Here is a 17,357-nt window from a genome sequence, read left to right as displayed (position 1 = left end):
AAAATTGACTACCTGCTATTTCTGTGTAGAGTATAGGAACCACCATCAGACTGTCAAATCTGCTGCTTGTGGTATAAAAAATGCTAAATTACAAAAAGATTTGTGTGTGTGGGGTCTCTGGACGTCAGTATACCTGCATAACCATTAAAATCACAAGATGTCTGTCAGCATAACAGGAGCTGCAGTACCATCTCACCCCGCTCCTCTCCCACAGGAACCAAGAGGCAGGATCTCGGTTCTATAATATTTCATATGGTTTCATAGTTTCAACTTACATGCTGCAAGCTGTATTGGTATAGTAAAGAATGGAAGCATTGTTACATCTCCTCGTAGGGCAATGCAGACTTGGGGTTGATCCGGTGTATCCTACTAGCACCCAACAGGTACTCGGTACTCTGGCAGCTCACCTTCATCCCTGGCCTGCAAAATAAACAATTAAAGTCAATTTCAAGGACAAGGCCAACTTACCACCACAACAGATTATAAAGGTGATATACCTCGATCAGCATTGCAAAGTCCATCACGACACTGGTGGCATAACCCAAAACCAGGCCGCATACACTACGTGCCACAGAGGAAGAGCCCACGTCTACATCTATCTGCAAAAAGTCACCCACAAGCATAAACCAAAGTTTAAGGCGATCACAACCTCCTCTCCTTAAAAGACAATAACAAACTTCACAACCACCCACAAATGCACATCTCTTCATAGGGCATTTGTAAACCTCTAAAAAATTGTCTTCACTAAAGTATTTGCAAGTTAAAGCTCTGCCTAGCAAGCAGGCCTTGGTTCCAACAGCACGCTTCACCACCCAATATCCCTGCAGCAGCATAAAGATTACCTGAGATTGAATCCAACAGGCATACAGGAGTTCATGAATGCTACGAACTTTGGTCTCGATCATCATGTACATAATACCTCGACTATTCTGGGAATAAGCTTGAGACGTGAGTTACGGAATGCATCATCCCCAGTGACAAATTTATGGAGCAAAGAGCCTGGCCTCATGGGTTTATGTGCTCCATAATAAAACACTAAGCTATAATTAGGTTTGGCAGGAATCTATAAACACAGCAAAAAGCTAGTTAGCATTGTTAACCAAACTCCTAATCATCATGTAAAGCCTGTAAAAAAACTTCTTTTTACCTGGAGGTTGACAATGAGGACAAAAGGTAATTTCTTAACTTCATTTATCTGCAAAACAACAACGTATCAGCCTGCATGGATGGGCCACAGCCCACAGCTTTGATTGTGTGGTTCTATGTAAGGGTGCACATGACACGACATATCTTTGCATGGATTTACTGCAGGCATTCTCTTCTGACCTTCACCAAACTGCGAGGATGTCGAGCAACCAAATCAATCTTTTTTTCATGTCTAAGCCAATCCACTCCGAGAAGTTTTAAGAGGGGATCTCCACCGGGCACCTAGAAATAAGGAAACCAGATTTCATGTGAATCCTTGCAAAACACACTAGATGAAAGGGATAGAATTTAAAAAAAAAAGCATAAATAAACATTTGACCTTCATATTGTCCTGAATGTACGTCCGTCCACGAACCATAAAACCTTGTCCTCCAGGATCACTCCAGCAGTCAGAATCAGCATCATCATTCCCTTGTCTCAATGAGGCTTTGCAGATGTTAATATCAATGTCCACAGGTTCAGCACCTATGATTAGATCATTGTTCTCCTGACGACCTATAAATATTTGAATCTTACTATGGGAAGTAGAACATGAACAGAAATATTGCAACACAATTCAAGCAAATCATAATAATTACTAGCAGATTAAACTCACTTGGTGGTCTTTTGCTTGACAGGCCTAGCCTCACAGTCCAAGATGAACTTCTATCAGAAGCTTTCCCCTGCCACCAGAAGAAAACATCTCTCTCTCTCTCTCTCTCTCTCTCTCTCTCTCTCTCTACACGCACACACACATTCACGCACGCACCACACAACATATGAAGAGTGTCTTCTCTGTTTAAAGAGTAGAGGGGATTGAACATTACAAAGAACGACTCTTTACTCTAGAGTGTACACAGTACGTACTACATACATTGTTCATCATACTACAAGGTCTTTCTCTTTAAAGAGAGGTTTACACATAGAGTGAAGCAGCATGAGAGCTTAGGTGTTCCGGCCAAGACATAGCATCCCATTGACCTTAGACCCCCCCATATCTCTAGGACGTCCCACATCCATAGCCTACCAGATTTAAACTTAAGACACAACTAGTGAAAGCAGCCTAAGACAACTCAGACCACAGATAAGTTAAAGAGTTTAAAACTTATGCCCAAGTCACAACTGAGACCTTGAGAGAGAAGATCCTACAATCTAAGATTGCTTAAAAGGTAAAACTGAATCTCACAAGCTGGTTAGGCAAAAAAAAAAAACCTTGCCCTTTCTTATGAGTTGCTCTTCTGGTTCATTGTCATCTTCCCCAGATAAATCATCCAAAGCAATAGCATCATAAAATTGCTCGCTAACTTCTGGAGCTTGTGCTTCTTGTATAGATTGTGAGGTCAAGTCCCCTTCAGTAGTTGTCAGTACAGCTGGATAGGAATCCACATGCTCCCCATCAACACCAGCCTCACTGTTTGCCGCAAAGAACTCCCTTATACCTGGCATACATTTGAACGTAAGTATACCTGCTACAAGTTACCATGACAAAAGGCACTATCACCAACGTACATAATCGTGAAACTTGTCAAACCTGCTGTTCTGCATAGTAAGAAGTAAGGTATTGTTGTTTGGAACTTAGAGGGAAAAAAATACTGCAGTAAGTTACATCCCACAAGCCTGATCTCCATTATTTGTGTAACGAGGGACCTTGGCGTGCCACATCTTGAAGGGAGAGGAGAAATTTCCCAAACAGTTGCTGCAACCAAGAGAGCACAAGTTTTTGAGCACAGCTTACTATGGTATTGGTTATTTTTTCAAACACAAACATGATTAATTAAGTAATGTGTTTTCACATGATATACATACGATTTAGCTTAACACGCTGGTGGCCAAATTGGCGAGGACACTTCTTATGAACAGCTGAGTCTTCAGTGATGGCTGGCAATGAATAACAATAAAAAACAATACGCATCATTTTTTATATGATATATCCTTGTGATAGATAGATTTATATTTAGAGAACTTAACATACAGCCTTACAAAATGAGCCATCTTGATCATGTCGCCATTGGCGCAAAGATACAAAATCTTTTTTGAAGCACCATCTGTGAAAAAGGGAGCAATGCTCAATGTACATATGAAAGAAAGCATATGAGAAAGCTCTGTTTCAAGGTTGTGACTCATCAAGAAAATGGTCTGCATCACTTGACACCACAAGATATATCAAAATGAAAGCTAAACCTTCTGTAAAACCTTGGATCATAAATCCCATGCGCTATGTCAGAATGGCCATCGATATCCTCTACTAGCACCAAATCACCAGTTAAGATGTCCCACCTACCACAACCAGAGGTTTCATAGGCTGGAAAAAAATGACAAAGTACACCAACCCAACTAAATGCATGTGTGGAAATTAAAATAATGCGCTTACTGATGACGTTGGTTCTTGTCTAGAGTCATTATCATATCAAAAACCTGATCCGGTGTTGCCTCTACTATACCAACAGATTTCATGAATTTAGAACCTTTCTTGCCCTGTCAACACAACTGTCAAAGTTAGCATAAGCATGAAAACACATTCTCCATTTGGTATTTCAGCCTCGACGGTAGAGTTGAATGAGAAAAATCCTTCAACAATCAAAGTGTCACTCACACTAAGACTCTCTCTCCATATATATATACATATATATATGTATATGCATATATGTATGTATATACATATATGCAGCAGACAGCTAGTGAAGAATTTGAAACAGTGATGAGCCAAGTCAAAGCTGCACTAGGCGAACCTCCATGGGCAGTCCTGAGCCTTGTTGGGGACAAAACAGGCCCTATCCCTCATCTATAGCATAGGCAACAAGAACAAGCAGTAACATACGGTGCAAACTTTGATGACTACCCCAAAACAAGCAGATTAGCCCCCACCCCCGCAAGTACCCAGAAACCAATTATGGGCCTTGTTGAAAATTTGACTTTTTCCCTTGTCTACCATAGGCAATAAAGCCAAGCAGTAACATCCAGTTCAGATTCTGCTGGCTACCTTTTGCCCTTCTTTTCTTGAACGAAACTAGAATTTGAAGCCTGCATTGCAACTTAAAACTGTAACACAAGGAAGCAAGCATTCGTGCATCTGGTCAAAACAAAATTCTGCCTACAAACAAACAAACCCCTAACGCATGCATCACTTCCAGGACAAGAATGAACCCTGAACCCTACCCTCTGGGAAAAAAAAACAGTAAAATTTTGTAGAAAACAAAAGAAATGAAAACACAACCATGGGCAAAAAGAAATGTTCTCACCTTTGCACTATTAGAGATATCTTCAAAAATCCGTAAACCTACAAAACAAGTGAATCCCATACATGGACGAAAAAGTCAAAAACAGAAAAGAACCTATAGACAGTTCTCAATAGCAGAATGTAGAAGGATTATAGACGCTAAAGCAGTCAATTACCATTGACATTCATGATGCACTTCCATTCTTCTTGCTCAATAGCATCACTTTTTTGATGTTTGTAATAATCATCCACATCATCTGGGTCTTGTGCCACCATAGATGGACGCCACGCAGATGACTCTGGGCCTGATATTCAATAAAACAACACTCAATTACTGGATACCAAAACTACAATGTGTAAGGTATAATTATAAATCAGGAAAAACGGCTAGCATTTCTTTTCAGAATAACTTGAATTTCTTACAGAAATGCATTATCAAAACTTCTGCACTCAGATAGAAAACAAATAACCCTTTGCAATCGTGATATGATATGGCAAGTTGAAGCCGAAAAACCAAGAAGCTTATCTAATACACAGAATATCTATCTTCCTCTCTTACAGAGGAGATATAACCTACACAATGTTTGAGTCTGGTGTTTGTAGTTTGTAAACGCTTGATTTGTGCTGATTATGTTGTGAATGGCAGCGAATGATGATGTATGCCAATGGTCCTAAATTTATTAGCACTTAACTATATAATTGTGAGTTCACAGTATTACTGATGAATAATAAAGAGGGGCTTTCTTTTGTTTACTAAGTACTTATAAAGATTACTTACCTTTGTCAACGAAGCTGCTGAAGGTTATAAGGAAAAAGCAAGAAAACAAAAAAGAAGTACAGCCAACATCTACAAAATAAATCCTCTTGGTTATTTTGAAGATATGTTTTAGGGCAGATGACACCCCTCCTTAAGGAGGACACCACTCTGCTGTTTTTAAAGCAGTCTCCTCATTGATTGGTGGGGCGTTCTGTGTAGTTAGCTTGATGTTTCCTTAGGTAAGACAATTCACCCCTTTCCCCTATTCTCCCTACATGTAGGAACCTATTCAAAGGTGCACATGAAGATAATTTAATCATATCTCTGCCTTGAGAGGAATAGGGATGGGGAAGAAAGGTATTTCATAAACATGAGCACTAAAAAATAAGATATATAAATACTTGAACAAAACGACACAAATCCAAACCTCTTCCAATTCTGATAGAATGGCGAGGTATTTTGACGTCAGAAAATGCATGATAGCGTGAGGAACCACTAAGCCTAAACCTGTCAAGATCAAGAAACATAACTTAGGCTCAAAGAAAAAAAAGTTTTTTGTTGAGAGATTTTTTGGGTACATTGACATGACATGACAGGCTAGAGAAACTGATCTTTATTCATCATGTCACACCCAGCTGCAGCGAGCGGGGTTTAAACCCACGACCTCTGCATTGGGAGTTCAACCCCCTAACTACTCAACTACGTGATGGAAGACAAAGAGAACTGGTTCTCACAACAATCTGTTTCCTTACTCTTCTTCTCCTCTGAGCTTCCTACGAGCACTCCCTTTCTCCTTCTCATATACAGCCTGCAATAACAAACATGAGAAACGCATAGTCTCCAAATGATTACTGGCATGTGTGTTGGCTTATAGGGCTGCCAAAACCCATTATATCTCTTCTTGAAGGCAAAACTTACCTCTTCTTTTGCATGTTGGAATGCAGCAAGCCACTTTTGAGCCTCTCCAGCCCTGCTGCAGGCGAGCTAGCCACCAGCAACTTCTTTGATTAGAACAATATTTTTACCTAAGAAAGTTGATGCAAGCAGCACCATGATTCACAGGAAACGGGAAAAATCATCGAAAGTCAAGATACCTTGCCCTGTTTGTTGCAGTCTATGAGACTGTAAATTCTCAGCACATATAAGGCCTGTATCACAAACGGAGTAGCTCCCAAGAGTTACAGGTTTACTAGAGCACAGACATGCCTCCAAGCATGAATGAAGCTTACCCGGCCATGATAAATCTGCCGACCAAGCTCCTCGGCCATTAAATTATTTCCCACAATACCTCGTCGTATAGGCTGCAAAACATTGGTAAAAAACCTTACATACGCTGATGAACTTGCCAATAACTATGATCTTTCAGTTGGACGTTCTTGCAAATGACTAGAAAAACACCAACTTTGCTATCGACTTGTGCCAATGGCTAGGTTAACATGCCAACTCCGCAATTGACAATCAGTATGGTGATGATAGTATCCTGCATGAGTAAAGAGCAAGTGGCCACGCCAGACCCCACACTGCCTGTACTCATGGCAAGCATAATTATAGGAGTAGATGAACCATGTTTCTATGTGTCTCTACTAAGGCTACATTGTAAGGGCTCAGACACAGGCTACATTGCCAACATGAAATACAAGTACAATATATGGATCATGATAGGTTGTATAGGCAAATGCTATCACAAACTAAAGAGATACAAGGAATTCTTTAATTGATCATCACTCGTATTTAGCGAGCATGGAGCTGAAGTGACACAGGGATTTCTTACGCTCTTTGTTTTGGGAGATTTTCATGACATATACAGGAGGACTCTCTCTCTCTCTCTCTCTCTCTCTCTCTCTCTCGCTCGCTCGCTCGCTCGCTCGCGCAGGCACACGCAATCACAGAGTAGGCAAATGCAGCATACCTTTCTAGGCCTTTCATGTGGATTGCCAGTGTACATTTCCACATGCTTCCCCTTGATGATAAGATAACGGGAGCGGCAGAACTGGTAGCCAAGGGAACTCACGCCAACGTGGTAGAGCCATCCCTCGTATGCGGCCCCGCTGCTTCGTCTGTCTGAGAGAGACAAGGTCATCTTCTTTCGCTCAGTAGAGACGATTCTGTCTTGATTTCGGATAGAAACCACAGTGTGGCACCAAAAATACAGGGTTTGACAGCCAAACTCTTGAAAAAACAAAAGCGCTGGCAGCCAAACCCTAACGAAAAGCGGTCGATGGCAACCAAACTCTAAAGAGGACACGTGATGGCAGCCAAGCAGGAAGCTTTACAGGCATGAGTCCACCCCTTTCTCCTACCAGCGGCGGGGGGGGAGAAGCAGAACGGTAGCTGCGAAGGAAAAAAGCCAATCCCTTAAGCGCAAGCCTATCTACGTCAACATGCAACGGCAAAAAACGGGCGCCTTGCAGAGGAAATCGAAGAGAAATGTGCTGGTGCAGACACAGGGTTTCGCTTTCAGCAGTTAATTGCGACGCTGCCGACCGGCCATTGCCAGTCGCATACGGTGGCGTTCTCCGCTGCCGCAGCCCGCCTCTCCCGGTAGCAGCCGGTTGTCGACCCCACTTCCGACGCGTTACCGTTGAAGTGCCGGCCGGTTCCTTGAAGGCGCCGCTGCCGACCAATCAAATGGCAAAGCAAAAAGAACTAGTGAAAAAAGAAATTCGATTAATCGACGTTTTTAATAGGGGGTGGATTTGTTTCAAAAAGAAACCCTGCTGGAAAAAAAAAACAAAGTTAATAATAATATTGGAATTTTGTCAATTATGTCAACATAACATTACCCTTTTATACACATATTTACAGTAGCTAGTCTAGATTCTAGAATATGTCATTTTTTAAAAACTTTAAAATTTATCTAGATTTATTCTTCATTTTTATTATTCCCATGCCTTACACATGGTAGGTTCAGGAGAGGAGAGGAAGAATTATACATGGCGGTTCACGAGAGGAAGAAAGAGCTTTAGCATAGGTTTGAGGAGAGAGAGGGAACTTTTTAAAAGAGGGGGGTGTTGCGGGTCATTTACTAGTTGCAATGCAACATCAAAAAGTAGTTGCATTTACTAGTTTCATAGAACTAGTGTCGCGACCCGTCTCTAGCGGCAGGCAGGAAGCATTTTGCATTTTCAAGGAAGCATTTTCCATATAGTTACAAGCAAAAGAAATATATGTAAAATCACCCTTCCTTTCCTTTTAGAAGCTAGGCACATCAAGTTACACACAAACACGCATAAAGATGTATGTATGTATGTACGTATGTGTATGTGTACATGTAATCCATTGAAACCATACATGCTACAACTGGAAACCTCTTGTGCCGCTTTCATATTCCACAATATGCTTTACACACACTTTCACTGCAACAGATAATCTAACACGTGACATAGCAACGTACAGTTGTCCATGTGTGAATACTTGTGTGACCAGATAAAGTCCCAATACACTCCTTGGGACTTATTTATTGACATACCAAAAACTAACCTGACAGGAAATTGCCTCCTTCTCATATCAAAAGGCAATCGAAGCATAGTAGGCATAAATGTTATCCTGGGAATAAAGACTCTGTCTCCAATGTTTGTATCTGTAATGATATCTGCTTCTATCACCTTTGAGTTAAATTGCTTGCATATCAATCTCGTACCATTACAAAGTCCCCATCGAGGGTCCAAATTGCAGAGTAGAATGATAGGGGCATTACTCTTTAGAAATAAGCGGTGAGGAGGGTAACCATTACAAAGTCCCCATCGAGGGTCCAAATTGCGGAGCAGAATTATTCATTGATCTCATCAACCTCTAAATTTCGTGGTACAAGAATAGCACGGTCTTTGAAGAAGCATGCATAATCCTCCACTCTCTGAAGATCTTTGTATACCCATTCTACCAAACTCAAAACAGAGTTACCATGGATCAACATTTGTGGTGGAATTACCACTCTGCCTTGATTGTTTGGCTGACCTATAGTGCTATCCCCAATTTGTAATGTCCATTTGACAAATTCATGTTCTATACCATTATAAGCACTCTGTCTAACCCACATGTTTTGGGTGAGCTTTAAAACACTCACATATCTCCAAATATGTGACCGGCATAACGTTGCATCAACAATGTCCTCACGCGATCCCTTTGGCACAACCGGTAATATTTGCCTGAAGTCACCACCAAAGAGCATAACTTTTCCACCAAACACTGTATCACTTTGCATAATGTCTTTCAATGTCCTGTCCAATGCTTCATATGCGTACCTATGCATCATTGGAGCCTCGTCCCAAATGATAAACCTTGCAAGCTTCAACACCTCGGCCAATGGGCTATTAGCTTTTATTCCACATGTGCTTGAAGCATTGAGTACTAATGGGATTTTGAAATGTGAGTGAGCTGAATGACCATTTGAGAGTAACAATGCAACTATTCTAGATGATGTGCATGCCAAGGCAATGTGTTTCTCTCCATGCAATCGAGATAGCAAGGCATTGCAAAGATAGGTTTTGCCTGATCCACCTCATCCATCAAGGAAAAAAACACCACCCTAGTTCAAAGAAACAGCTCTAAGGATAGCATCAAATGCTCTTGATTGACAACTATTAAGACTCCTTTCCATGGTGGAAACAGACAAATCGGCCTGCTGAACAGAATCAAACATCATCTCTTCCATCAGCAAACCATTGTTGACAGTGGCAACACTTGATCTATCTGGAATAGGCAACCCTTCAAAATCAGCTAACCGCTTTCCATACTGGTGTAAGAGATCTTACATGTGCAACAAAGCCTGATTCTTTACTATAGAATGACAAACACCAACATCGACACACCCTCTCTGCTCTGCAATGAATGGAAAAAATCTTCTAAAAGTTCGGCGGAGAATTTGTCCCAAAACTGCCCAGGGTATATAGGCTCACAAAAAACCATTATAATGACAAACAATTGACATAGCTGGAATCCTGTATTTTGAATTGCAGCTTCATGGAGACACATGTACCACTCCTCATCACTCTCCAACGTCCCTCTAGCTTCACATGCAGCTTTAAAACATGGATACAAATGTCCATTCACTATTTGCAAATCCTCAAAAGATTTGCACCCTTTACACACTGCGAGTAGCATCCGTTAAGTAATATTGCTCTCCCTAAGCCGCCCCATTGCTGCTGGAAAGGCTCGGCTTCAAAACTGTACGTGAAGCTCTAACATTATACATACATCCAATCATATTTTCCCTTTTCCTTTTAGTCCATGAGCGAAGAGCCGAATTCCACACCCACTTGCAAGGGAAATCAACATACAATAAGCTATTTGCATCCTCATACAATTGATTGGCTTTGAACCATTCGGTGAGAGATGTTCTTTGGTTTCTGTCACAACTAATCACATCACGCAAGTCATCTTGGTCATTGAAAAGCACATTATTATGCATTGGGAAATGAACATGTAACCTTTGTATATCGGGCTTTTCATCGTACAAATCATGTTGATATATGCGCCAACATGCCTCTGACGCAGAAACGTACCGTGCATCCAGATCGTGCATCTAGTTAATGACTAACCTCATCAATAACCCCATTTCTGTCTTGCAACTCTATAGTAGCTCTACCATGTCCTTTGTATACATACTTATACAAAAAATTTACAGGCTGTAATGGTAGAGCATACTTCTATGTTAATATGGGCTTTGTACCTCAAAGAGAGAAAAGGGTTATATGGAACAACCTGTAGGCTACTCTATGGGCTATCCATAGGTACCGCACATTCCTTGGTATGTGCCTTGTAGGTCTAGTTATTAGACTTATTAGACTTTAGGTTACATGGTACAGTTAGTACATGTACCTGTTATGACACCTAGTTGTGTTGGGACACCTATCCTAGGGTTTCATCATATTGAGTGTAGTTTTTGTACTTTCTATTATTCTTCAGTTAACTCTACTTCAGCAGCATGCTTTGCTTCTTGCTTCCGTCTCCTTTGCTTCCGTTGTCTACTCCACCCAACAGTGGTATCAGAGCAGGTTTTTCCTTGGTTTCCAGCCTTCCCCCGCGTGAAAGCTTCGTCTGGATCTGACTTTTGCTGCCTACCTTCTTCTAGGACAGATTTTCAGCAAGTCGCCTCTCTTTGTGGCTTCCTGCTTCCGTCCCGAAGGTTTCTATCACGCGAAAAGTTTCTCCAGATTGCTTCCTTTTGCTGGGCGACTACTTCTATAAGCTGAATTGGCTGGAAACTGCATCAATTCTCTCTCCTGGAGCTTGACAATTGCATTCCCGGGCTGTTTTTTTCTGGTCGTCATCATTTCTGGGTGTTTTCCAATAGATTGACTTCAAATCAGCCCAAATCTGCTACATTTTGCTGGTCGCCTCTCTTCCTGGGCTCCATTCAGCTAGGCGACTTCTATTTTGGCTGCAGATTTGCTGGTTGACTTCATTCAGTAGCATTCCTGGTTGGGGCGACTGCATTTCAGGCATTTTCTTGCAGTTTTTCAACTTGGACAGCACCATTGTCACTTCCTGAGTGATTGGTTTGCTTCCTGGAGCTGGAATACACATTCAAATCAGAGATTTACTACTGTAGCAACTGTATTTTGCTGATATTTGGTCATTCTTTGGTGGACATTTGTTGTCTTTCTTTCACAGGTTCATCTGGTAAGCTTCTGTTCTTTCTGTTGCACAGTTGGCAAGGCCCTTGTGCCTCTGGACTTGGCTTTTCAGGTACCATTTGACAGTGGACAGCAGTACACTTTGGCAGTGACCTTGCTCAACTGAGGTTATGCTTTGAAAAGCCTTAAGGCTTACGCATTCAGTCTTCACTGATATTTGCAGTTGAGAGCTTGAGGCTCCTGCTCTTTGCTTTTGTCATTCTTGTGCATTTGTCTGCATAATGGCTGGTGGCAAAGATGATTTCTTTGGGGCCTTCGGTGCTGATGATAAGCTTGATGGGGTTAACTACCCTATGTGGTCATTCATGATGAAGCATGTCTTGGTGTCCAAGAACTTGTGGAATCTAGTGTCTGGCAATGAGCGTAGGCCCGTCAGGCAGGCTACACCTTCTTCCAGTGATGTTACATCCACTGGTTCTTCCCGTGATGCCTTTACAGTGGGATGGCCGTGATGCTAAAGCACAGGCATTTATTGCTCTGTCTATCAGAAAAAGTATTGTTCCTCATATCAGATCATGCACTACTGCTAAGGACTCTTGGGATAAGCTTGCCTCTTTGTATTAGGTACGCAATGAGGCCCGTGTTGCCTATCTTCGCAAGCAGCTGAAGGATACTCGTCTAAATGAGGGTAATAACATGGATGCATATCTTACAGCTATCCAAGATTTAAAGGAGCAATTGGCTAATATTGATGAGGACATCCCTGACTCACAGATTGTATCAGGCACATTGGATGGGTTGCCTAGCTCTTACCAAGGTTTTGCCACTACCTTGAGTTTGTTTTGCCATGGGCAATGCCAACTACTATTCCTTTGATCAATTGGTTGCACTTTTACTACAGGAGGAACAGAGCCGTGTGAATCGGAATGCGAGTATGCACTCAGATCAAGCATTTGCAGCCAATGATCGGAATAAGGGGAGATTTCAAAAATCTATCCCCAAAAATACAGCAAATAACCAGCCTTCTACTTCATCCTCTCAGGGTGATCAGAAGAAGAAAAAGAGGTGCAATTATTGCAGGAAGCCGGGCCATGAAATTGCTGAATGTAGGAAGAGGATTGCTTCTGAAAAGAAGAAGAAAGAAGCTGGACTTTCAGTCACAAAACTACCTCTGGCACTGATGCAAATACACATGAGCATGCTAATGAGCAAGCTAATTATGCCAGGGATCAGACTTGGGGCTTCATTGTTCAATGCCATTACAATCCTCCAGTACATGATACAGGTTCACATGCTTGTATGGCAGTTTCAGCCTCTACATGGTTCTTTGACATTACCTCCTGTAAAACTTTGTTTACTTCTCTTACTGATGCCCCAAAGGGGGTTCTGTGACATGTGCCAACAATGCATCTTATATGGTTAAGGGTATTGGGCAGGTGGCTATTACATCAGTTTACAGGCAGTGTTGTCACTCTGGAGAATGTCTTGTATGTACCAGGCATACGAAAAAATCTGATTTCTATTTCAGGCCATAGCTACATGTGGATTTCGGATTGTTTTTGATGGGCATAGGTGTGCAGTCTATGACTTGAGTCATGCTAATGCTATTGTATTGACTGGTACTCTTCAGGGGGGGCTTGTACAGCTTGGATGCATATGATAGATGCAGTGACAGTTCAGCTCATGATGCTCATGCAGTTGATGCAGATGTTTTGCCTGATACTTATTTGTGGCATGAGAGGTTTGGGCATCTCAACTTTAATGCAATGGTAAGGTTGCCTAAAATGGTTGAAGATATGCCACAGATGCAGATTCCTCATAAGCATGTCTGTGAAGCTTGCTTGCTTGGCAAGATGCACCGCTTTGTCATACCTAAGGATGGTAGAGTTGGGGCATCACGCAAGCTATTCTTGATTCACAGCAGTGATGTGTGTGGTCCTATGCGGGCTGCTTCAATTGGAGGTTTCTATTATTTTGTGACATTCATTGATGACTTTACCAGGTATACTTGGATCTTTGCATTGAAGTCCAAGTCAGAGGTGTTTACCTACTTTAAGCATTTCATTGCCTTGGTGGCTGAAAATGATTCAAGCTTGAAGATTGCACACTTGAGATCAGACAGAGGTGGTGAAAATATGTCAGAGGAATTTAATGATTACATGAAATCCCGTGGTATTCATCATGAGTGTACAGTGCCTTACACTCCTCAGCAGAATGGAGTTACTGAGAGAAAGAATAGGACAGTTATGGAAATGGCCAGGTGTGCTTAAGGGCAAGAATTTGCCCAATATGTTTTGGCTGGATGCAGTGATGTGTGCCAATTATGTGCTTAACAGGAGCCCCACCAAAGCATTGAAAACATTCACACCCTATGAGGCTTGGAAAGGACACAAGCCAACCATTTCTCACATGCATACTTTTGGGTGTTTGGCCTATGCACATGTGCCTTCACAGAGGCGGACAAAGCTGGATGATAAGGCTATAAAAAGTATATTTTTGGGATACAGTGCAGAGAGTAAGGGTTATAGACTTTATGAGCCTTCCACCAGGAGGGTAATTGTCAGTAGAGATGTCATCTTTGATGAGACATCTTCCATGCCCTTTGCGGGACTGCAAAATGCAGTCTACACTTGGTGTCTCAGATATTTTTGATAGTCTTGTGCCATTGCTTGGATTTGATGCCTCAGATGATGCACCACAAGGTTATACTCCTCCACCTAATGCTCATTTACAGCCTACTACACAGTCCGGATAGCCACATGTTTTGACACAGATGGCACGTGCTACTGAGGACATTGTGGAAGAGGCAGTAGAGCAGGAATTGGCTGATATTAGACAGCCCAAAAGAGAACCTAAATGGCTCTTTGACACTCTGAAGGACAACAAACTTGATGCTCCTTTGCAGGCCCATACGAGAGCTGCAGCCAAAAGAGATTTGGCAAACTCGGTTGCTCATGCATTGATTGCTATAGCATGTGATGAGGAGCCGGTTTGTCACAAAGATGCCTTCTCAAATGAATTGTGGATGACAGCCATGCAGGATGAATTAGACTCCATTCATGCAAACAAAACATGGGAGTTATGTGACTTGCCCCTGCAGGCAAACATGCAGTAGGGACTAAGTGGGTATACAAGGTAAAAAGAAAAGCTGATGGTTCGGTTGACAGGTACAAAGCCCGTCTTGTGGCCAAAGGCTATGCTCAGAAAGAGGGCATTGATTATGAAGAGACCTTTGCTCCCACTTCACGCATCACCACCATTAGATGTGTTATTGCCCTGGCTGCCCATAATAATTGGGAGGTGCATCAGTTGGATATAAAGACAGCATTTCTCAATGGTCTTTTGGCAGAGGAAGTCTATGTTGCTCAACCTCCAGGCTTTGAGGTTGAAGGGTCTGAACGCAAGGTATGCCGGCTTAAGAAAGCCTTACATGGATTGAAGCAAGCACCCAGGCCTTGGTATGACAGGATACACACTCATTTGCTCAACCTTGGCTTTCAGAATAGTCCTACAAAAGTGACTTTATATATTCGCAAGAGGGGGGCAAATTTGCTGATTTTGATCCTCTATGTGGATGATATGATTCTCACTGGGCCACATCCCGAGAAAATTGCAGATTTCAAGTGGGAATTACAGCAGTCTTTTTCCACATTGACTGATCTTGGCCAGTTGCACTACTATTTGGGCATTCAATTTGCTCGATCTGAGGGGGGAATTGTGATGTCACAATCGAAGTACATTGGGCAGCTTCTACATAGATTTCAGATGGAGGATTGTAAGCCTGTCTCCACCCCATTAGAGACTGGTTTTCATTTCTCTGCTGAAGATGGCAGTGGTCCATGTGATGCTACCTCCTATCAGCAGAGGCAGTTGGTTGTTTGCTTTATCTATGGCATACTCGGCTAGACTTGCAGTATGTGGTTTCTCAGTTGAGCAGATACATGCACAGTCCCACTCATCACCATTGGCATGCAGTGAAACGTGTCTTCAGGCACATCAAAGGCACGCAATACTTGGGCCTTCTCTACAGGGCTGATACTTCACTTATCATGCATGGGTTCACTGATAGTGATTGGGCTGGTTGCCAGGATACACGCAGATCCCACAGAGGCAATTGTTTTATGCTTGGTTCTTCATGCATCTCATGGTTCAGCAAGAAGCAGGCTACAGTTGCCACATCTAGTTGTGAAGCTGAGTACAGAGCAGCTTTCACAGCTACAGTAGAGTGTGTTTGGCTACGGAAATTACTTGCAGATCTTCTGGTTGGTCAGATAGCTCCTACCGTCATCCATACTGACAGTCAGAGTGCTTTGGCTATAGCACGAAATCCAATGTTTCATGCTTGCACAAAGCACATTGAGGTTCATTATCATTATGTCAGAGAGAGATGGTCAGATGGTGACATCAAGTTGTCTTATGTTCCCACTGAGGACAACTTGGCAGATCTATTCACTAAGGCTCTTCCACGGCCTAAGTTTGAAGCTTTTCGACAAGCTTTACACTTGGTCCCTTTTGTTACGTGATGTGCATTCTCTGTACAGTCATAGGTTGCTATATCCACATTGGATGAATTTGTGCAACCATGACCTAGTCTTTCAGGTATCTTGAGATGTTTCCAGGATACTTCAGCCCATACCGTCGAGGGGGGTTTGTAGGCTACTCTATGGGCTATCCATAGGTACCGCTTTAGGTTACATGGTACAGTTAGTACATGTACCTGTTATGACACCTAGTTGTGTTGGGACACCTATCCTAGGGTTTCATCATATTGGGTGTAGTCTTTGTACTTTCTATTATTCTTCAGTTAACTCTACTTCAGTAGCACGCTTTGCTTCTTGCTTCCGTCTCCTTTGCTTCCGTTGTCTACTCCACCCAACACAACCCATCGACTATCCACCCTATGATCCTTTACCTGGATGAAACTACCATCAGCTCGTCGCATGTAAGTTGGATACCCATTGTCATCAACGCTAGTAGTCTCGCAAAAATTCTGAGGATACCGGTGTTTGTGCAACTCCCATTAACCATGCAAGGAGAGCGCATATTCAGCTCACCACATGGTCCATGGACATTACAATGACTAATTATGCTGTGCGACTCTGGAAACATTACCTTGTCAGGAAGTTCAGCACATACCAACATATCATAGGTGAGGGATCTCGACGGTTTACATCCACTTTCCAATATCAATAATATATGTGCATGTGGCAAGCCTCTTTTTTGAAATTCAATAACAGAAACAAATCCCAATACCATTCCAAATATTAAATTTTCAGATTCTTCCATGCTACTATATGCATCAACAATGTACTGATGCAAAAGACTACCACCGCATAGAAGGCATGCATTTATATCTTCCCTAATCTGTAGTCTATAAGCATAATATTGTCGTTGAGTTATGGTCTTTGTATCCTCATTTGAGCCTTCTCTATTCCTACCATTAAGTGGAATTCCAACATGCCAACCATCCTCTCCTTGAGGAAATAGAAGAACATATAATAGAGGCATATATGAGCGATGCAAGTTAGATATTTTTTTTATAGCACCTATGCGTGACATTATTTGAATGTCTCTATGCCCCACATGAAAATCATCTCCTTGAACCGGCATGATAGCTGCTACC

The 17,357-nt window shown here is 42.1% G+C and overlaps 1 pseudogene across 1 annotated transcript; it reads right to left on the bottom strand.

The window, feature by feature from the left end:
- Nucleotides 1-278: 278 nt before the first annotated feature.
- LOC147603118 (protein ENHANCED DISEASE RESISTANCE 2-like) lies at nt 279-7,547 on the bottom strand (annotated as a pseudogene). Its single transcript, XR_015265672.1, has 22 exons — nt 7,069-7,547; nt 6,389-6,460; nt 6,254-6,307; nt 6,078-6,143; nt 5,912-5,967; nt 5,587-5,666; nt 4,579-4,707; nt 4,425-4,462; nt 3,557-3,660; nt 3,367-3,462; nt 3,166-3,230; nt 2,992-3,063; nt 2,717-2,881; nt 2,398-2,624; nt 1,802-1,868; nt 1,526-1,701; nt 1,327-1,428; nt 1,148-1,195; nt 920-1,063; nt 726-821; nt 498-599; nt 279-420 (listed from the first exon to the last, which is right to left on the bottom strand). The product of XR_015265672.1 is annotated as a protein ENHANCED DISEASE RESISTANCE 2-like (transcript).
- Between the last annotated feature and the right edge of the window lie 9,810 nt (nt 7,548-17,357).

The sequence above is a fragment of the Cibotium barometz genome, chromosome 65, assembly GCF_041138505.1.
Source record: "Cibotium barometz isolate CiBa-2024 chromosome 65, ASM4113850v1, whole genome shotgun sequence".
Taxonomy (NCBI): Eukaryota; Viridiplantae; Streptophyta; class Polypodiopsida; order Cyatheales; family Cibotiaceae; genus Cibotium; species Cibotium barometz.
This window is presented reverse-complemented; position numbering and strand designations above follow the sequence as displayed.